General features: G+C 42.9%; 1 protein-coding gene across 5 annotated transcripts in view; it reads left to right on the top strand.

Annotated features, from left to right (window-relative positions):
- zfhx3b (zinc finger homeobox 3b) overlaps positions 1-22206 on the top strand; it is a 309986-nt gene that overhangs the window by 177394 nt on the left and 110386 nt on the right. For 3 of the 5 annotated variants that reach the window (XM_053864694.1, XM_053864695.1, XM_053864697.1), the window contains one exon: positions 7855-8166. The gene's annotated coding sequence lies outside the window, so the exon portion shown is untranslated. Of the gene's footprint in view, positions 1-7854; positions 8167-20438; positions 21052-22206 lie in introns of those variants that run through there. The other 2 variants (XM_053864699.1, XM_053864693.1) reach the window with 2 other exon arrangements.

The following is a 22206-nucleotide window of genomic DNA, read 5'->3' as shown; positions in this document are numbered from 1 at the left end:
ATCTACACATGGCACTTAATCTCTGTTGCCTGATAGCAACCTTTATTTATAGGAACCATCGATGCAGCTGTGCCGAATGAGTATGGTTGAAAGGTCAGATCATTTTAGAGTCATAGTCACGGGGTCGGATGAGAAGCGGCTGGATCAGACGTGAATATATCAGAGGGACAGCTCATGTGGAGAGCTTTGGAGACAAAGTCAGGGGCGCAGATAGTTTGGACTTGTGGTGAGGAGAAGAGAGGTGAACCTCGAGTTCATGGATCCCGTACATGATGATATGAAGATGATCGACCGAGCCAATGTAGAGGAGGCTGTCACGTTGGGCTAGCACCTGATGGGAAATGCAGAAAGAACGAGAAGGGTAGCACTGGATGCCAGTGTTATTGTCAAGACCACCTATCCCAAGACTGAATCCAGAGCATACAGAGTCCAACTTCAAGACTGCGTGGGCCAGAGCCCGACTCTACTCTCAGACCAGTGAGGTGACACGGACAAAACTGAATACAATAGACAGAACAAACCCACAGTTTGTTCTGTATATTTATTTTGAAAAGATGACCGCCATGCTTTTTTGCAGTAAGAAATACGTTTGTGAACTTGTGCTTCTGGATTCCGTTTTTTAATCGGTCTTGGTCTTGGTGTCAGTCCGGCCCCTTCCACTGGACTTGGTTTCTACTCGGTCTCGGGTTAAGTGGTTTCAACTACAACACTATTGGACTATTGGTTTGAGCTCAAATGTTCACGTTGCTCACATGACCATGGATTCAGTTTAAGGTGTTTACACTCCTCTTCATTCCTTGTGCTGTGAGCATCATTGTTTTTGAACTGTCCCCACCAACAATGTTGTGGAGTTGACCATCAAAGTCTGGATTGAGTAGCCTCACTTTTGGAATCTCCCTGTTTTTCCTATCACAGTTTCTTTTTTTTCTAATGACTTTCATTTCATTGTAAACGCATGAATCACTATTTCAATCTCTGTTTGAGCGTGTGGAAGGATGTACATTGATTTATGAACTGAAATGAATACAATATATGCATTTTACAAAAAGTTCCTAAAAATGTTGGTTTGTGCAATATACTTTTCGTTGGTATGCTCTGAAGTGGTCACTTCAGTCAACCTAAAATATGTCATTTGGTGGAAGCATTGTCGGATTATGTATCGCAGTAGTGACTATGGAGCACATGAAATGTATCACTGACCAGTGTTGGCCTCTGTCACGGTCCTTGGTGCTGTCCATTGTAAGTTGTATGACGTGATGACCAGCAACTGACAAGCCACAGATGAAGCACCATGTTCTGTAGAAACAAGATGTGCGGATGCGGGACACTCCACCAATCCGTGGGATGATTTCGCTGTGACTTATTTTGTCGACGAAAAGTCACCAACTGACTTAAAACTTCAAAAACCCAATGTGAGACAGACTGTTGTAACATGCTATGAGCTCCCATGTTTTGTAAATGAATGTAGGCCTCCGAACATTGTTGTTCGCTGAGCTGTTTGGTTGATTTGCTGTTGGTCCGTCTTTGTTGTCAAATTTAGACAAATTGTGAAATATTTATTCCCCACCACGGATCACATTAGAATGTTTTTGTTTGTTTCGTTTTGCGTTGCCCGCCTAATTTGCCAGCATGGTTTTCTGGAGAAGTTTGCCAAACAGAAATCGTCTCTAACAAAGGAAGACAGAATCCCGTCGCCTTAATGAGAGGAAAACTGTAAACAGGTGCATAATTTCTCTTTTGGAGATGATCCATACTTTATGACGGAGCGTTTGAAGTTATGAGGGAAACTGAATCAGCACTGCCGGAGCCCTGCACTTATAGGACATTGTTGTCTTCAATTATTTTCCGTTACTTTCCCGCCTGTTAGAGGCAGGAGATCATTTATTATTTAAAGATGCAATCATTTCCGTTTATCTGGGATTTTTTAAAACCCGGTTATTTTTCCCGCATACTTTATTTGACTTTTTTTTTTTTTTTTATTAAAGGGAACAAAGTGTAATAAAGTGCGCTTTCAAACAGATTGTCTGTGTAGTGCGAGAGCTCATCTGCCATTATTGTGATTTCATATGAGCGGTGCCAAGCAGCTGTCGGGAGATGAGATCTAAGGAGCGTTGGGGATGCTTTAGTATGTACATAAAGAGTTTTGCACCCACACACACACACGCACACACACACCCCAATGCACATTCTTTTGCAGACAAACAAGGATACTGCATCAAAGGTAAAAGTTGTCAAGTCCAAATTTGCTGTAGTGTAGTGGAGAGTCCTCCATTTTTTTAACAAAGAAAGGGGAAAAAATGCTATAGTTTATGATTATCGTAGATCAGACCTGGGCAAAGTGCGGCCCGGGGGCCGTATAATAGCAAATATAGCATGTTCTTGTTGACTACATTTTTTTTTCTTCTCATTGGCCATTTTGTGTTTTTCTTGTTCCTCAAAATACATTGAAGGAATACTGAAAATATAGTTCTAAATATATTGCCTTTTTTTATCTGGTCAATAGTTTATTCATATTCAAATTAAATCTATATAAAATGAAATATTTCAGTAGGTTTCATGGCATGTTTAAACTTCTTAATATGCTTACATGCATTTCGTCTTCTTTAGTTCATTTTGTCCTTGTCCAAGTATATATTTTGGATATTTTTCCATCATGTTTTGTAGTCATCGCTGGCTTTTCTTTTGATGGTGGCCCCTCACAGCAGTTACAGTTTCTAATGTGGCCCATTTAATTACCCATCTCTGTAGTAGATGGATTATTTCGTTAAAATATTGCCTTAAATTAGTACAGTAGAGTAGGATAGCATGAAGAAAATGATCAGTTGTAACTGCTTTTAAACTGATGCTTTTTAACCTCAACTCATTGCTAGCTACGGTTGCACCACTCATAATTTGGTGGCACCAGGTTGGATGATGGGTCAAGGTGAAGGAGACTGAAGGACATGCGGAAAGACGAAGAGTCAGCCTAGGAGAACACCTGGAAAAAAATGAAATTTTGAGTATCTGTTATTTCCTGTTTTCCCCCTTGTCTCGCTACCTGTAAGGCTTTATAACCATTGTGTCTTATTTACGTCACTTGAATGTATCATAGATGAGTTTGGAAACATGTTCATGAGGGCAGTTGATCAAAAACACCAGTTTAACACTGTAATTTCTGGACTATAGAGCGCACTGCAATATTAGCCGCATCCACTAAATTTAAGAAGGAAAATAGATCTTGTTCTTACATAAGCTGCACTGGTCTATAAGCCGCGGGTGCAGTGGTGCTGTCTGCACCGTAGAAAGGTCAGTGGTGCACCTGGCTTAAAAACGCATGAGGATCTTCTGAACTAATTTTGAACACACTCCAGCATGGAGACTGACTCATGAAACAAACTGGGCAATGTTCTGCACTTGATGAACTCCTCACATCTTTTATTGACATTAAACCGCTGACAATGGACACACGGGTGGAAACAGCACATTTTGAGCACTTTAAGGAAAATAAAACACCTGTGATTTCATCGGTTTGACGTGGCAAGGCTCAATATATTGGTAGCGTGATGCTAAATCCATGTATTACTATATATTATATATTATTGCAGGGTTCAGACCATGACACCAAAAATGTCATCTCGTTGTCTGGAAGTTACGGCACGTGCTTCAAACCCAAATGAAACAAGAACTTGAAGCAAATGCATACCGAGGACTGGTGGTGGAGCCATGTAGATGCCCAGTCCGGTTAGCCACATGCTGCTCGCTGAGAGCAAGCTGCTGAGTCTTGTTTCTGTGAGGCTAAATGTTTCACCTCCAGTGCGATCGAGGCTCATGGTGGGGTGTAGAACTGCGGTGAACCTGATTTTTTTAAAACCACTGATACAACTCAACCCCAAAATCTCACCGACAGAAGGTATTTGTGAAACTTGTTATTGCAGCTTAGTGTTTTTATAAAGAGTAAATCATATTGTTAATGACACTAACAAATAAGAATAAACTGCGTTGAGATTGAGAAAATCACACTGATGCTGAGGTCGAAGGTTCTGAATCATTTCGAATATGATTTAAAAGTATAAACAAAAGCTGATTCTGTAGTGATCTGCAGGATGCAACATTGCTATTTTATTATTTCACACACAACATTAAATGCCAATATTCAATTTTAGTTGCCAAATGTAATAAAACCAAGACTATTTTCGCATATGTTCAGACATGTTCTGCTGAGTTTCTCATCTGGACAGATTAATATTTGGCCTGGTGGAGGGACTTTACAACAGCTTCTGATTCTCTCTGCTATTTTGTCCAGCGTTAACTGAAGGCTGCTTATTCAGAGCAACCTTTTCCAGGAAGATGCTTTCAAATTCCGCGAGACTGACCCCAAGCGACCTGGGCAGATAAGGTCAGTCTGGCCAGAGTAACCTGGAGCCAAAGGCCAGTGTCCAGTCAGTCTGGCTGTCCTGTAATGAAGTGGTCAGTATTGCCTTTCTGTCACTCAGCAATTACTGGGAGAGATATGGAGCCATAGATAGGTGCTGAACGTACAAGGAGGCAGTGGTCACAGAATCACATTCCCACGGCCAAGGCCCAGTAACGTGACATGTAAACTATGTTAATATGGACTGGTAATGACTGGGAGCAGGGTGGATCGAACAGAGGTCTGAGGCTGCAGTAGACTGCTAGATCTGTGGACGTGGCCCCGCTGCGGTTGTTAGGAAAGGCTGTTCAAAATGAAATGATCTTCTTCTACAAGTCCTCAAGAATCTGGCGGCACTGTTGTTTTGAACCAAGAAAAGCACTTTGTGAATCACACACTCAGAGATTTCAATTTGATTCAATATATCTATTAACCAGTGAATTCCGAAAATGTTCCAACATCAAAGCGCCCGCCGCGATGATGATGTCAATGGGAGGAGGCGTAGAGTTCCGCTAATGTATCGATGACCGCAACGCTACGTTGTGCAGATTAAGAGATAAACCTGCCAGAGGTCGTGGAATAAAGGCCTCACTTTGCCACACTGTTGCTCCTGTGTGCTCCTCGACGCGGGTCTGGGGATCGGAAATCCCCAAAGCTGTCCAGCTGTTGCCACCAGAGACACTCCGCATTCTTCGGAGAGCTAACTATTTAGTTGTCAGTGATTTGGTTAAGTGGAATTGACTTTTATCTTCGGTGTGCTGTGGGGCTGCCACTGGCAATTCACAATCCCCCGTCCTCGGCTCCCATCTTAGCTTGGTGTCATACCCAACACATTGTTATTGGCAGCTGTGCCGGGCCTGATCAATAGCCCGGGTCAGGGATGGCCTGCGGCTCTGCTGTGGGTGGGCTATTGATCCGGCTCATATACTCCCACAGGTCGCGCCGACAAACAGGGAAGTCGTGGCCTAGGACGAGAGAGAGACGACAAATTAGCGGGAACTGACCGCCCAGTGTACCTGCTGGTCAAAGAGTGAATAGGAAGCCATTGACAGAAGTGTGTCGTGCTCCAGGTGTGTTACTGCAATAGATTGGCTGAAATGACCCCTAAGTGGTTTTAAAGCCCAGGTCACAGGTCAAACAAGGTTTGGTTAAATGAAGCCAGTCGGAAATACGGACTCATTTCCCATCCGTGTCCTTGAATGTCTGAATGAGTAAAAATAAAACTGGCATGCTTGTCATCTTTTTTAAGTGTAAAGAAGTTTGGGAATCCCTGTGAAGCCCTGTGTGACGTACTGTCGGGTCGTTCATTCTCCCTGCTGCTGCTTGCTTTGGGTAAGGTGTCTGCAACATCCGCGTGATGGATGGATGCAAGCTGGGTGGAGCTGTCGCTGTACCATATATATCTCACAGGAGCCTCACTTGGCTTTCAAAAAAGTAGACCATTTTAGGCTATTGAGCTCTGTTCTGTTCTGTTTTAATTCGAAGATAAAGGGCCGATTGCGGAGTTTCGACCACCTGTGGTCTTCATCATTTTTTAGTAACCCTATAAGTTAACCCTACAAAGTCGAACCCTAAACTTCAGAAAGGAATATTAAAATCAAGCAAAAAGAAATAACACAGACACAAAAAGGTTAAAATTCTTTATTTACAATAGGAACAAAAAGAACAAATACTTACCACCTGTACAAAGAAATACTTACCTCTGGCAACACCACCTGAAAAAAGACACCGAAAGTCATTGATAAAATTTTGAACGTTTATCACCCTCAAAACACACCTTCGACATACTTACCTCACGGACGAGCCTAAGTCCCCCAGACTCGACACTGTCTTCCCTAAGTCGTGGGACATCTCCACTCTAAATCTGCCTGAAACAATAAGGTCAAAGTGAGAGAAGATGAAACCCCAATTGGTACCTCCACCCACCTGAACAAGAAGGCACAACAAGAAAGGAAAGGAATTGGGAGATGGAAGAAGGGAAAGGAATGGAATTGGAAGACAGAGGGATGACGACAGAAGAACAAAAGAAGGGACAAAATCCAAAAATTGGGACACAAATAACCCCCGAAAGAAGTGAATGGTCCTCTGGTGGGGTTGGGACTTGCCGGACTATGTGTCCGCTGTCTATAATTGAACCCTATAGCAGAACCTACACAGCCAGTTGGCATTGCAACACACTGCATATCAAGTGAGCACATCTTTTTGTGTGATCGCTGTTTGAGAGAGATGTTTGCGTTTTCCACCGGAATATAAAACCATTAAAAATGCCAACCACTCTAACTTCCCTCTACAAATCACCCTGCAACTTTTTCATTCCTCTGAAAGCGGTTTCCTGCAGCTGCGTTCATCTTAAGCCTCCATTCCAATTTACCTTAAAAAGAAATGTACCTCAGTAGGATTATAATTTAACTGAGACTTGCTGTCTTGAGTAATTTGACTGGATTCCACTTAAAGGTTCCGCAAAGCAATTAAGCCGTAGACTTCCACGAGCTCACTGGGTTGATCAGTGAACTTGGAAGTGGAAGTCGTGTCCTTGATCGAAGCTCTAGACGCCAAACTTTTCCTCTGTGGTGTTAAGCTCAGCAATTATTTAGTGGCGTGATGATAATGGTGACAATCCAACCCCACGTCTGCTCCGCCGTACTGTCGTGGCTCCCTCGTCGCGTCTTCCACATGTGGCCATTGAACTGGGGACCCGCTATTTTTGCTGCTGTTTTAAATGTTTGCTCCCTGAGCTCCTTATCAGCTCTGCAATAAGAACTCTTGGGAACAATTAAACATGTGCTTTTACTCCAGAGGTAAAAATACTCTCGGTGGATGCGGCTTCAAAAGAGCTATTCAGTTATCACAAGCCGACTCTTTCTTGCTTCTATTCCCAAACCAAATCTTTGCTGCTTCAGAGATATTGAAACATTGCACAAGCATATTTACTTCACCAGCCGGGATCCGTGTGTTATTTAAAGTCTGTGTTTGAATGTATTTCTTCATTGACAGCTGAATAAATACGTGCCGTCGATGAGACTTTGTTGTCACATACGCAAGGCTCCCTTGCAGAATAGTCAATTATATATGCTGTTGGAGAAGCGCGTCTTGTTCTGGTTCCGAGAAAATTAAGTTTCTCTGGAAATTGTTTTCGTTTTAAAAGTTTCCTAGATGTGTGAACACAGACATTACTCAGTAAAGCCCCTTTGCTGTTAAATAAAATTGCGAAATCACGAGAGCCTGACCTGCCATGGCGGGCGTACAAATAAATGGATATTATTTCCCAGCTGCTAAAAATAGATTCATAATTTTGCTTCTTGATAGAAGTCATACCGCATTAGTTTGCTGTTCCTGAAAGATTTTTATTACCCGCTCTGACTTCCGAGGCGCAACACCGAAATGAGGCATTCTCTTGCTGGGTTGCTGGAGTGGGTTATTGTGTGTACATTTTTTTTTTTTGACGCCTTCTCTTTCCGTTGCAGGTGATGGTGTCATCCTGATTCAGTCTTTCGTGACTTGGGAGTCCCTAAATCCCAAATTTGTATAGCTTTGGAAAACCCTGGAAGTACCTGGAATTCTGGGAATATCTCACCAAATCTTCTCAAGGTGCCCAGGCACCGGATCAATAGCTTTATATTCAACAAAGACAAACTGGCCGTCTCTGCTGGCTTTTCATCATCTCTGTGACGACCCCACTGTGACCTGGAGGACGCCAGACTTTTCCCCGCCGACTTTCAACGGACACTTCTGAAGAAACTTCTGTGTGGTGGGAACGCAAACTGAAACTTCATCAGGTAGGACTTATGCCCCTTTTTCAACACGTCTTATTTTGCATCATGTGAAACGAAAGGGAATAATAATAACAATAATAATCATCATCATCATGACTATTATTTTTATTATTATTAGTAGTAGTAGTAGAATAATGATCATAATAATAATGCTCATAATAATACTGTTATTGTTATCATTATTATTATTTCTGCCACGCCTTTCATTAATGTCTGCATATGCACATGTATAAACATGTACATAATGTAAATGCAAGTCTCTAAGAATTATTTTTTAAGAGTGTTTTTAAGAGTAAAGATGGAGGTGCCTGTTGTGCTTAGGATCTCCTCTGGCAGGCTGCTCCAGAGTGAGAAGCTCTGAGGGAGAAGCCTCTGTCGCCTTTAGATTCAAGTTTTGACTTTGGCAAAACCTGTAAGGAGCCATCTGAGGTTCTGAGGGTCCTTACTGGCTTGTGAGGGGTCAGCATTTCTGTCATGTACGCTGGAGGCAAGGAGAATTAATATCAGTATGTTCAGACTTATTCACTGCCATGTTGCCAGTGAACAATTTGTTTGGCCGCAAAATGACATCCACACTTACCTCTAGTGTTTCTGATACTCGCATTAGAAATTGCTTTTTTTCTAATACAGAGGGAGAAAGAAGATGTGGCGGCCATCTTTGTTAAGATGCAGGCGTGTCCGGTTGCTCTTCTTAGAGCCCGGGGCACCATTTTAAAAGCTTCCACGGTCAAATGAAAGTTAAAAATCATTTTCATCTGCAGAGTAACATGTGGTCACAGGGAGAAGCGACTTAAACCAGGGGTGTGAAGAATCGATCACAAGCTAAAACGCAGTTCAAAACACAGCTGGAGCCGCGGTTCATGTGTAGTGAATGGGCTATGGTTTAGCTGTCAATGTTTTAGCAAACAAAGCCAAGGGTTCCGGGACCATCTCGTCTTTGGTGGTGTTAAGAGTTTTGGTTTCATTTCAAGCTTGAGAAATTGACCCTATTTTTCCGCCAGGCCTTTAATGTGATCTGATTCAGCAGTCACTCACTCACAGCACTCGTCTTTCATAGTTCTGGATGTGGTGTAATGTTCAGGACCGAATATCATTTCCCTATGTAACTCTCGTTTTTCTCTTCAAAATGCTTAGGAAAGAAGAAACATCTTCTCGCCCATGTCACAGGGACATGCACTGTATAAAGTTATTTCATACACTCATCCGAATCACTGAGAGGCTTTTGTATAGAACATATTTCAATGATGGACTTTTGTTTACCTCCACTAACTCGCGTGCTGAACCAAGAGCCGTGACAACAAACTGTGGGTGGATCGAAGGGTCATTGATTTTACTAATGAACTTTTTAGTCCGACTATTAAGTATGTTTTTCATGCCATGGATATTGATCTGAAAAGTGCCTTTGTTCGTATTGAGCTATTAATGGCTGCGTGACGCATTTTAGTGAGGAAATATTGTCCCTTGCTTAACTGAGTAGTTGAGAGTTGAAAGCACTTCACAGTGAATGTGAACTTTCTCCATTGAATCTTCATGCTGAATGATTATTTACACCGTCGGCTGTTTTTGTTCTCAGTGTTGGCCGCTTGGGGACACAGAATTAAAATACTTTTACTAGTGTTATTACAAGTTCCATTGATGTGAATGCTGTGTTGAAAGTGACCCTGAGTGTATCTTATTTTCTGCATGATAACTATGCTTGTTCCATCTATTATTGAGATTTAAAACCTAATCCTGGGTTATCTACGTCCTGATAAATCAGGTTTGGTCTTGTTGGGGGGAGTAGCCCACCTGAAAGCCTGTATTTGTTCTCATATAAGCCGTGATACATCTGCGCCGATGTAGAGACAAGTCTTTGTTCCTGTCTGACAGACCGTCCCACCTCTATTATACAGAGCAGATTTCTCTGGTCCTTATCAAAGATGAAAGTCTCTCTAATTAAAGTTGAAAGCCTCAAATTGTGTCACCGTCTTGTGATTAAAAAAAAAAAAGAACGGTCAATGCTAAACAAGATTCGCCGATCGTGAGCTGTTACTGGGAGTTCAAAGTCATTTTGAGAAGTCGCATCACCTGGTGAAGATAAATAAGACGCTCTTTTCCCTCGTATTATTTACAGTCAGGAGAAATATAGAAAGAGTGAAAAGGCCACATTGTTGTGGTGGCGCTTGTTAGGAAATCATCTGGTCAGCTGCATCACAATCGGTCAGCAATAATAGCAGAAGTGGAGAGTAAAAGGGGCTTCAGTCTGCTTCTGCCCCCTCCCCACCCGCCCCAGCCTGCGCTCTGATGGAGCCGCGCTCCTCGCCCTGGGCTCCAAAGCTAGACCTTATTTTTTATGTTGCTTGCACTATGCACCGTTACTCTGCAGCAGGGGTTGCTCCCTTTGTGCCAGTTCTCCCCCTTTCAGGGAGAAAAAAAGACATGCATGATTTCATACATGAAAGATATATGTAATTTGACAGCGTGGCCTGTGCAATACATTTACAATTCTAAACAGAATATATTAAATCTAGTTTCCTCTGCTCCCCCTCGTCCTTCCTGAGGAAATGTATTTCCACATAATCAAAAACACAAGATAAAAAAAAGAAGACAAAACACAGGTTATCATTCTTATTATATGTTTAATATTTCATGTGGATGTTGGAAATGCATGAGTCAAAAAGGTAGTTTGAGTCGTGCCACAATATACACTTGTTTCTGGGCGTGGAGTCGGAATCGCAAATGGGAGAGTCTCCTTCACAACACTGCAGCGTTGATGGAGGAACCAGTCTGTTTTGCATTTAATACTTTTGTTCAATGTCATTTAAAAAAAAAATAAATGAAAGAAAACCCACAGCATACTTTGTGAATCTCTAAACAAGTAAAGTGTTTCTTTACTGAGGCTGTTTTTCCGCACAGCGTGACGACGGATGAATGTTTATCAGAGAAAATGCATTTAATTTAGTCGGCGATCGGCGAAATTGCGTCCAATCAACCCGTTTTAATCAAATTCATTCAAACGTCTTGTCACCTGATGATTATTTTGCCTATTACAGTTAAATGGAAACTTCAACAATAACAACAATTTATGGCAGTCAAATGTTCCTGCTGGTATATCATGTTTATTATGCAATGTGTGGGCTTCTTTTGGACACCATTTTCCACCCAAACACATTATTTGATGGTTGTTTAGGAGCGTGTGCAACTGGTTATGTCTTTATATGTGTGCTTTCATACAGACTAGTGACACGTCTGGGGTCGCTGGGATACACTCCGCCCCTGGCGACCACACCGTGGATATAAATGAATGCATGAACATTCACAGGAAGTGGTACTCTGACAGCAAAACAGCTTCACGCAGGGATGTGTAGTCTTTCTAGCTCTAGTTTGTTCCAGTCCATCTGCATTAAATTGAATATTCACTTAGCTTCTTATAGCGTTAAAGACTCAGCATACGTCCATTGTTTGCATTGTTATATGGATGCTGAATCCACTTCCTGGAAAGGTGTCAGTGGAACTCCAGGGGTGAAGCTGATAACTTATCGCTTCAAAATAGAGCCGGAAATTATCTTGCAATATTATCTTGCAAAGATATTTTTGAAAAAACAAAATGTTTTTTTCTCCGTCTTCAAACTTGTCAATTCAACTAATTCCAACTTCTAACAGAGCAGAAACCATCATATGTGGAGCTGGATCCGTGTAGTGTTGCAGCCTCAGTGAGAAGCTCATGTAACGTTTGAATCACGTGTCTGTGTTTTGGGCTCTCATGCTGTATCAAATCCTGGCAACATGAGGGTGAACTACCTTCCAGACAGATCTTATCAGCTCAATAAAAGGTATGTTTGTGGTCAGTTTAGCCAGCAAAACTCATGGTAGTCAAATAACCATATGCACACGTGTTAAAAAAAAAAAAAAGTAAGAGAAACTCCATGCAAGAAACAGAGGTTGGAGTTTTTGGTCCTACCTTCCGGCGCTACTGGCTTGACTTTTTGCAACACAACGCTGCCTCTGTGGTGGTGAGGGTCAAGAATGCTCTGTGAACAGTTTACAAGAGGGGAAAGATTCTGAACAGTTCCTCCGCTGCAAAATAGGTCAAACACTGGAGCACATTCAGGCACGAGATCATCACGATTCCTTTCTTGTGTCTTCAGGATCCGTCAGACGCCAGGTTGGCTATTCCCCGTGATTTTTAGAGTTGTCATAAAGTGAATTAAAGTGTGTCTCTGATGCAGTGCCCACATTTCATCCCCTGGGCCACGAGCGAGAAGATCACATCACTGTCTGTCATCTGACCACAGGGGAGGGTATGACCTTTCAGAAATCAAAGACACTTTTTTTTCTTGTTGATGTCTTTCTGCCAACATAAACAACAGTAACCTATTTTGTCGGGTTTGCTCGTGCCATTTGTGCGTGACGGGAGGCGCGTCATTGCGGATTATTCGGGAACCGCGTATTTGACTGAATTAGAAGTGGTGTGCCGAACGATTGCTAATTTCTGTGGTGAACGCGATGCCACTCACATTTGAGCGTGTGCTGCTGAACACAGATGGAAAAAGGCAGATTGTGTCCTCTGCCATGTTTCATTCTCCATAAATAAATACATAAGCTCCACTGATAAATCAACAGCCAGGCCAGATCCTCGCTTTTCTGCCTTCGTGAAAGCGCAGCAGGAATAGCACACACATTTGTACTTCTATCTTTGTGAGGACCTCTCATTGACATTACCCTTTCCCCAGCCTCTCCCCCTGAACAAATGGCTAACCTTTACCAGGACTCCAAATTTAAATCTAATAATAATGACCCAGTTATTTTTGATGCCATCATCCTCAACTTGAGACTTGGAATTGTGGGGTCCAGCCAAAAGGGCTCCACGTTGACATAATGTCTTCACAAGGATAGTGTTTTGTCAAGGATTCGTCCCCACAAGTGAGGACGCGGTCACACGTTTGTGGGGACGTTTCATTAACTGTCATGCTTTCCCCAGCCTCTCCCCCTAAACCTAACCAGCCAAAACAGTAGTGGCTAACCGCAACCAGGACCTAAACCAAACTCCAATTCCATTAGAATGACTAAGTAATTTTAAGGTTTAATTCTCAAATATGAGCCTTAACCTGTTTGGAACCAGCTAAAGGTCTTCACAAATGCATACGGTCCTCACAAGCGATGCAAGGACATGACACAGGTACACACACACACAGTACTGTTTAGTACTATCACATGGTTAAAAAATAAATTGCATATATGTTTATGTGTGTGTGTGTAGCATCCTCTATTAATTTATTAGTTACTTAGTTATTAATTCGTTTTTTATGTTTTGAATATTTTTACTACTTTGCTGTGCAGTGGCGTCAGGTTTATTTGTAAGATTCAATTCACAGTGATGAAGTAGTAGATGTTTTACAGTGTAAAGTAAAGTGAGGACTCTTTGTGCTTCCTGTGTCTCTTAGCATTACTGGTAGTACAACAGATTACTGCATCATTGACAATGCAATATGATGTTCCAAATGGACTATCAAAAGGAAGCTGAAGCTCGGCCATATCTAGCTCTCCATGCATGGACTCTTTAGCATCTGGTGTCAAGCTGATGGACAGGACCTCCATGCATTCCATTTCCAATACTGATTTTTAACTCATCTGTTTATTCAACCCCTGCTTATGAATGTTATGGACGCTTTAAAGTATGGTCACTGTTATTAGTAATAATAATGAGTTATTTTCCAGTTTCTCCTGAATAGATCAACATGGTTCATTTGTTGTGTTACTGGACGGGATTCAAACAAGATAAACTCATGTTGGACTGAACAGCCCTGGAAAATGTTTGGAAGGAGCTGCTGTTCACCCGTGTTGTTGCGGTCACCGCGACAGGTTTGACATTCAAATCTCTGCGAAAATGATCTAGATAATTCAGCCACTCTCTGGTAACAGAGGACTGTCCAAAACACTGGCACATGCCTGCAGAGTTACATAAGCCTCTCAGCAAAGATAAAATGCCGAACATGTCGTGCTTGACACTTGGATGTTTGCTGTTTGTTTGGGATCACTCATCATTGTGTTTTTATTTTGTATTAGTTGTTAAAGGACAATATAAATAGAAACTGGAATTATTTTATTTCTTTTTTTAATAGAACCAATAAAAGCTTCAGATTAAAAGGTTATTTTCTGTCATTTACGCAATGGTTCGGTGGTTAGAGGGTTAAATGAGGGACCGGATTTCCAGTTCCGTATGTAAGTCTAGTGAGTGTGGCACTTTAAGATTCATTTCCTGTAACAGCACCTGTCAAATGGCTGTCTGAGGGGTGAGCGGTGGTCCTGGGGGGTCACGTCCAGCGTGTCATGCTCACGTAAATACCACATTAAACTAACGCCTGTGGAAAGGAACAGCTCACATATAGATTTATTGGTTTCCAGGTACGCTTAAGGACAGCAACAGGGACTGGCTTCGGTTTAGAGGGTTAAACCAGTTTGATGAGCAGGAGGTGCTGTGTGACCCTCCCAACCCACCACCCACAGCAGATCCGGGTGGGCTCACCTGCCAAGTCGACGTAATTTAGTCAAGCTGAAAGGGGTTAAGCAGCCATAATTCCTCCTCAGTTGCTTTAAACATCTGAAATTCCGTCTCTGGTTGTCCAGAGGCTCTGGAGGGTTGAGCGCTTCAGATGATGTGTGCTTCCTCGGCGCTGCTGCCTTTGCATTCTGGAAAGGGAAGTGTGTGATGTGACTTGTTAAATTCCATGAAATCTCTGATGATCCCCGCCGCCTGTATTCGCTTTGTTGCCTATGAACCTAGCAAGTGAAGGCTGTTAGAGTGCGAGTAATGTGACGGCACATATAACATATAGCCGTGTGAGATGCAGAGAGAAAGAGGCTTCGTACCTCTCTTTTGTTCCGTTTAAATCCTTCATCTACCTGAGAATTGTTTCTTATTGTATTCAGGTTTGGTGTCGATCGGCAGGTCATGTGAAACGGAGCAGTGTTGTTTTCCATTCCCAAAATACGTGTGTAGATTTTGCTGATTTTACAACCAGATAACCAGTCTTCTTCTTCTGTGACTGACAAAGTGCTCTCTACTGACCCCACTAGGCTCCCGCACGTCATGTACTGCAACCTGGATAGCACTCAAATATCCTGCATAAAGAAAATGTCACTCAGTTGACCTCTGATAACAGACCAAAAATGTAGCTTTTCCTTTCACTGTTGCCTCTGTAAGCAAGGGTCCCTCAAGATACAATGGCAAACCTCACACCACAGCCACAAGGCCGAGATCACATGATAGCATTGTTATTACTACTGATGTGTGGTTATAAAGGTGACTATGTTAATGATAATAAACAAGATTAAATGAACGACCAGTCGTTCATGTTGGACTCAGCCCTCAGCAGAATATTGGAACCAGTTTTGCGTGCGTGTGAGTGTTGTACACACTGTATTTACATCGACGCACCAGCGCAGGATGGATGTGGATTTGACCCCTAGCGATCATCCTGGAGCTGTATTCGTCTTCCGCGTCACCTCCACCTGTCATCTTTCATTCCGTCGTGTTGTTTTGGGCGAGGTGGTGGTGGGGGGGCGGCTCCTCTTGACGCGAGGCAAAATCAGCCTGATTTCAACTCATATTCACCAACTGCATGTGGTGTGTGAGGATGTGTGATATGTTGTGTTTGGGTCGATTTACCAGCAGCCAGTGTTGCTGTTTGTCTCAGAGGGGCTCATATGGCTCTGATTTTGGGATCCCCCGTCTCAAGGAAGCGCCTGTTTCTGCGTGTCCGTGTGAGTGTGTGTGTGTGCGCGCGCGCGCGTGTGAGTACAATATTCAACATCCACTCCGGCCTGGCGTGTTTATGACGGGCCTGATCGCTGCTTCTCACGTGACGACTGCATTTCTAAAACATTTTAGGAACATTTTTACAGTCGCGGATATTCAAAACGCCGGACAATGTTAGTTCCATTTAAATTCTCAGAAGCTTTCAGGACGCCAATATGCGTGTCTCCTGCGCGTCTCGCTCGTCTTTTTTCAATTTGAATAAAAATATATATCGTTTAAAAAGTGTTTATTCTACTCTCAGTCATACACAATTTCATTATTTTATGTAGAAAAATGTGCGTTTAAGGTCATAACAGACAGCGATTTGTGTATCGTAAATATGTACAGATTTAAAATGTTCTCGATTCCTCTGTGATAAGGGCGTGCAGTGGTGTAGAATATATTAAAATTCAGTTGGATTTAAACTCCGCGGAGATTATCTGTCTATATTTGTGTGATCTTTTTTTTCCTCCAAAATCCAAGCGTCCAAACTGTCAATGAATAATGCATAAGGGTCATTAATAAGGTAGTAGTGGCAGGACAAATACATTGATATGTCTGCTTGTTTCTCATGTAAATGAGGCCAGACTGACCAGACGGCCACTTGTCATTTATTTCATCCCCAAACTCCCAAATCCAAACACCAGCAGTCAAACAGATTTTTTTTCTCTCCCCACCTCAAACTGCAAAGAATATCCTGTCAGCCCTCAAATAATCCTGCGTGGAAAACAAAAAGACGGAGTTTGGTGTCATGCATTTATTTAGAATTATTACAAAAATATAAGACAAAACACCTCAAATCAGCTGAATCGCAAACAATAAGCATCAAGACAGCAGTTATTATTTTTTATTTTATTTAAATGTAATGCTCAATAACTATATAATATTGACATCAACACTCAAGCAAGATGTTTTAGAATCTAACTTCAGTCCAAATGTAGAAAATAACATGGGGCATGACACAGGATGACGGGGAAACAAGACTTATAGACACACCACTGTACAAAGACAAAAACAGGTCATGTGACTGTGTAAAAGCAAATAAACATGTGACTAAGACGTAGAGATGTGGCCATTAAATCCGATCGCGATGTGTTTATAAACGCAAACATATATTTTTATTAATTAAATTTACATGACGTCCGCCCCCCCAAAAAAAAGTTATAATGAAGAAAAACGTAAATGAAAAAATAGATAACTTAATCAAGAGCTCACGGCGTCCGTCATTATTAGAATCTGAGGAATTAAATGCGCTAATTTAAGGCCAAACTCGAATTAAGTGGCCTGAAAAACCAGACCCGTTTATAGAACTCTGGAAGACTCTTTGATTTTTGAAGATGCTCAAACATGATCGCAGTCGCAGTCACGCCGGTGTGGAACAGAAATGCGCAGCTCCGCAGGCGCATGGTGCGCACTCCGGTCCCTGCGGTCCAGCTGGACATAAGAGGGCGCTCCCATCGCACCTGGCGCTGCCCCCAGCACCCGGAGACACCAGCCTCTCTCTCTCTCTGTCTCTCGCTTACGCACACACGACACGCGCGCAAACACACTCATACACGCGCACACACATTGGCGTGAGGCGCGCACACGCACGCGCGCTCACTCCATTCATTCGTGAATATATATATATAAATACTTTTAAAAACAATACAATGAAAGTGTCCATTTTAAAAATGGCTTTTTTTCCCTTTCATGTAAATAATGACCAAGATTCATTTTTTATGCATTACACACATTTCAGCCTCGTTCACTGTTCACTTTTTATTAATATTAATATTATTATTGATATTACATTCAATGAATCTGACTCACGAAGTTTAAAATCACAATATCTTATCAAAAAGAGTTTCACTGTACTCAAGCGTTAATAATCATATTAGCGATATGATGAATCACTTATTTGGATTGTTATTATTATTTTTAATTTACTTCTTCATACCTAACCCTAACCCTGTACTCACACTGAAATAATGATTGTTTCCTTTTAATAGTGAACGTACATCCTTCAGTCTGAGACAAAAGTTATTCATTAACCGTCAATGTTCATTCTGAATCATCTGCCAATATCATATCCTGATATCACGTATCAGTTTTTATCGTGAGCTGGAAGCTAATTGACAAATGTGTCATTTATTAACACTTTGTTTGCATATTTTATTCTGGCTGTTTTACGCGTTGCTCAGACTCCTGGCGCACGCGATCCCACACGCCCCTCCGTCGCAGCCACATGAGAATCTTACACACTGATATCACTCACGTTTAAACACTCGTCTTGTCTTCATGAACGACTTTTCTTGCTGCCAGATTGTCTCCCCGAATCATCGTTTCTGCTCCGCACTTCCACACTCCTTAAGCTCAGATTTGAAGACATGGAAATAAGTGGACATCTGCGTGAAAGTTGTGCGTAAAATCACGCGCGCAGAGTTCAAGTGCGATTACGAGGATGTGGCCTCTTTTGTGAAAACGCAGCCATGGTCTTTGTATGTGACACGTCTAAGTCGCATTATAAGCTGCTCTGCTTCTCTTTGTCACGACCACGGGCCTGTCATAGCCACAGGTTGTGTCGAATTGGCGATGCCACTCGTGGATGTGCGCCTATTGAGGCTGGCACGTGGACAGTTATCCTCCCCACGGAGAGACGCATTGAAGGCTGGTCACACAAAAGATCCCCCCCACCACCACCACCCTTTTACCACAGATGCACGGACCCCAAAAAGCATCAATGGGATCTTTCTTTTTTTTATATGATGAACCCCACATTCTAGTCCACGCAGCAGCCCACGCTGCCCTCATGTCAATCAGGCCTCTTGCGTTCATCCCCAAACTCAGAAGCTTCTAAATACAACCTTTTTTTATGATCTCTCCCTTCGCACGCCATTTTCAACCTGTTCATTTTTTACAATCGCTTCTTCAGACATGTCGCAAATCCTCCAGATTCCTGGAGTCTGTCTCCTCACTGTGCAAAAATGCGGTGTGGATGGAAGACATGCTGGAGAGCAGATGCCACGATGCTTCAAAACAGGTATCAGTGCCTGCCTCGGCTTGTGGAGTGGAAATATTAGAGCTACATCGCGGATTTGAGCACGAGAGGAGGAGGAAGAGGAGACCCGGGTCTTGACCGTGTAGGTTTCACCGTGATGAGTTGTCTTTTACGCGCCACGGTGTGTGTGGAAACGCTGCGCGTCTGCTGTTTACGCTGGTTAGGCCTCTGCCAAATATCATGCGCCTTTATTACATAAACAAAAAGTCTGCATACATTCAAAAGCAATTAAAAAAGACGTATGAGTTGTGCCGTCATTCACAACATGCGCCCAGTAACTCACCAAACACGTCTGTATCACTGCGTGATCCGCGCACAGCATCAAATCTATATTGTTTCAATAAACACATGGATCAGTGGAAGCTGCGTGTTGTTGTACTCCGCGACCTGGTGGGCTGTTAGCACGAGGCAGCGAGTGAGGGACTTGTCAATTTCCCTCTGAGATCCAACAATAAGAATTATCATTACAAAGAGCTCGCAGGGACTTAAAGCTGGATGTATTTTTTTTGAAACAGGAAACCACTCGGTTCCAGAGGTCATTGATGATGAGGGAAGACTGACTGATCCACGATCGATTAAAAATCCACTTAACAGTGGTACTGATCAGCTGAGAGCGAGATCGGAATCCAGCTCTACATCCATGTTTAAATTATTGTGTACTACATGAATACTTTGCTCACTTGTTTGTCTGCAACTCAACAGATACACCTGGTGATTAAATGTGCTGTTTAAAATATTACATTATTTTTTTTGTATCTGTTTTATTATTATATGTATTTCTCCTTAAAACATGATTTGATGCTGCAGCAGTGGTTTGTAATCCCAAATATACACAGAACAGTTGATGGTATTAGGCGTGATGTCATGTCCAGCGCGAGTTCTGTAAAGTTGAATAATTGTTTTTAATGTAGCTTTACATGCCTTTAGTGAAGTTTTTTAAACCACTTATCAACATCACGTCTTCAATAAAATGATATATCTGTCATGTACTTCACAAGATCCTAAGAGGAAACCGGCGATCGTATTATACATTATATGAAGGAGTAACAATACATATGGTGTATTTTCTTTTATTAGAATTCACACATTTTGTCGGTGTCGAAGTTGACCTTACGCTTCTGCACATGTATGATATTTGCACGGCAAATATTACTTAAAAAAAAAACACTTCGAAGCTCGTCAAGCGTGTGTTTTATTTACTTTCACTCAAACGCCATCCAGGAAGACGCGCGCGATAAATACATATAAACTACACCGCTCCCTGAATTCGCCATGACTCGTCAATTACAAGTCACTACGAGTTTCAAGTTCGCTCGGTGTCCGCGCGTCTCTCCGACCCCCGACGAGCGAGTAGATAAACGACCGAATAAAAAAAAAGATCTCTGACTCGAGCGGGTGCAAATGTGTCGCTAAAAAGTGCCCAAAAAGACCGAGAAAACGTCTTAAAAAGAGGAGGAAAGTGGCGAGGCGCCGTGCGCCGCCGCGCGCCGCTCGCTCGGTCTCATCCAACTCTTACTTTCCGCCGCTCTTAATTCCATATTTTCCAATTCCTGATCATTACTTTCCTCTTTTTTCCCCGACTACTTGTATCTATCTATCCATCCCTCCCTCCCCGGCTGTCCTCCCTCCCTCCCTCTCTCTCGCCAGCTCGCTCCTTTGCTGAATCTTATTGATCCAGAAGGCGGCTAATTAGCCCTTCCCTTCGTGCCTGTGTAATGAAGCACATGCGCACTGAATTAATCACAGCCATTTTTTTGCAGGAAACTAATTAGCAGGAATAAAGATCCAAAGACTTTTTTCTTTTCAATCACCAGATCTCACTTTCACCTCTTCCTCGCTGCCGCTAACACAAGACTCGCCGCCTGCTTTGCATCCAAATTATTTTTGATATCGCCTTTAACCAACTAATAGCGACTTGGTCTCTTTACTCTCCGCAACAACAATGATCCGTCTTTTGCCACCCTGAGCGCAAAAAAACCAAACCCGGAGACTTGCCTTGATGGGATCTTTAGCCAGACCATTTCACCAGTGGATTAAAAAGCGAGGATCACTAAGCGACCAGCGAGAAATTGTAAGTTTCAACTCTTTTTTGTTGGCTCTTCTTTCCACGATCCTATTCTTGTCGTGGGCAGACGCGGATCCCTCTTGCTCTGGTCCCACTCGCGGTGTAGCGGAGCTGCTACATTTCGACAGAATAGCCAGCACAAGTTTCTATTTTCATGCAGGTTGTTTGCTTTATTCGCTGGTGTTTTCATCCCCGAACGGTTACCTGTGTTTACACCAGCGTCCGTCCGCTCCTCTTCATGAATGGACGATAAGAGGGGAGAAAAAACACTCAGCGATCCTCTTCCAGCAGTAAACCGTGGTTAAAAACACGCTTTTCAGAGCGAGTGCCTTGTTTTCGGTGGCAAAGGTGGACGTTTGGGTGGTTTACGGTGGTCGACGAGTGGGTTTTTTCAAGAATACGTGGTTAGGAAGAATGCGTGGAGCCGCCGAAGGACAGCGGCAGCTCCGCAGGAGCGCAGCCCGGAAAGTAGCTCCAAGTCCAGCCTGCTGGCTCCCTGTCCGCCCGGCGACCGGAGAATCAGCCGTGGTTCGCCTGTTTTGGGCACTTTTGACACGGGCAACATCCACAGACTCACTCCGAAGTCTTAAACCCGAACAGTCTCCGGTTTGATCGCGTTTTGTGTGGCGGTGCTCCGACGCGATCCCTCCGCCTCGTCTGTAGTTCCTGGAGCTACACTTTTCACCTTCCCTACTTTTTTCATCCAAAAGATATATTTTCACTTCTCCTCGTTTCTTCTCGATGCGAAGTCGCTTACAAATCAATAGATGTGTGTGTGTGCGTGGAAGAGGGAAGCGATGCGTGTGTGTGAGAGTGTGTGTGTGTGTGTGTGTGTTGGGGGGGAGAAAAAAAACCGGAGCTCCTTCATGACAGGAGCCGATGAGTAGAACCAGGAGCAGCCCGGGAGTCCGAGCTGCGACCCGGTGACCACTCGGAGGAGCTCCAGCCAGACCCGGACCTGCTGTCGCTGACTTTCTCACTCCACTCCATCCATCTACTCGGAACACAGGGTCTGATTCCGATCAAATCCCTTTGACCTTGGTGAAATGAAACGAACCACTGTTTCATTGGGATCCAAATTATTACACTCTGAACCCGTCGTTTAACGCTGAATAAGGAATCAGCTCGCAACTTCTCCTTCTTATTGAAACTCTAATTTAA

This window comes from Synchiropus splendidus, chromosome 5, assembly GCF_027744825.2.
Source record: "Synchiropus splendidus isolate RoL2022-P1 chromosome 5, RoL_Sspl_1.0, whole genome shotgun sequence".
NCBI lineage: Eukaryota > Metazoa > Chordata > Actinopteri > Syngnathiformes > Callionymidae > Synchiropus > Synchiropus splendidus.
Note: the sequence above shows the minus strand (reverse complement) of the source record. Positions and strands in the feature narration are given on the sequence as shown.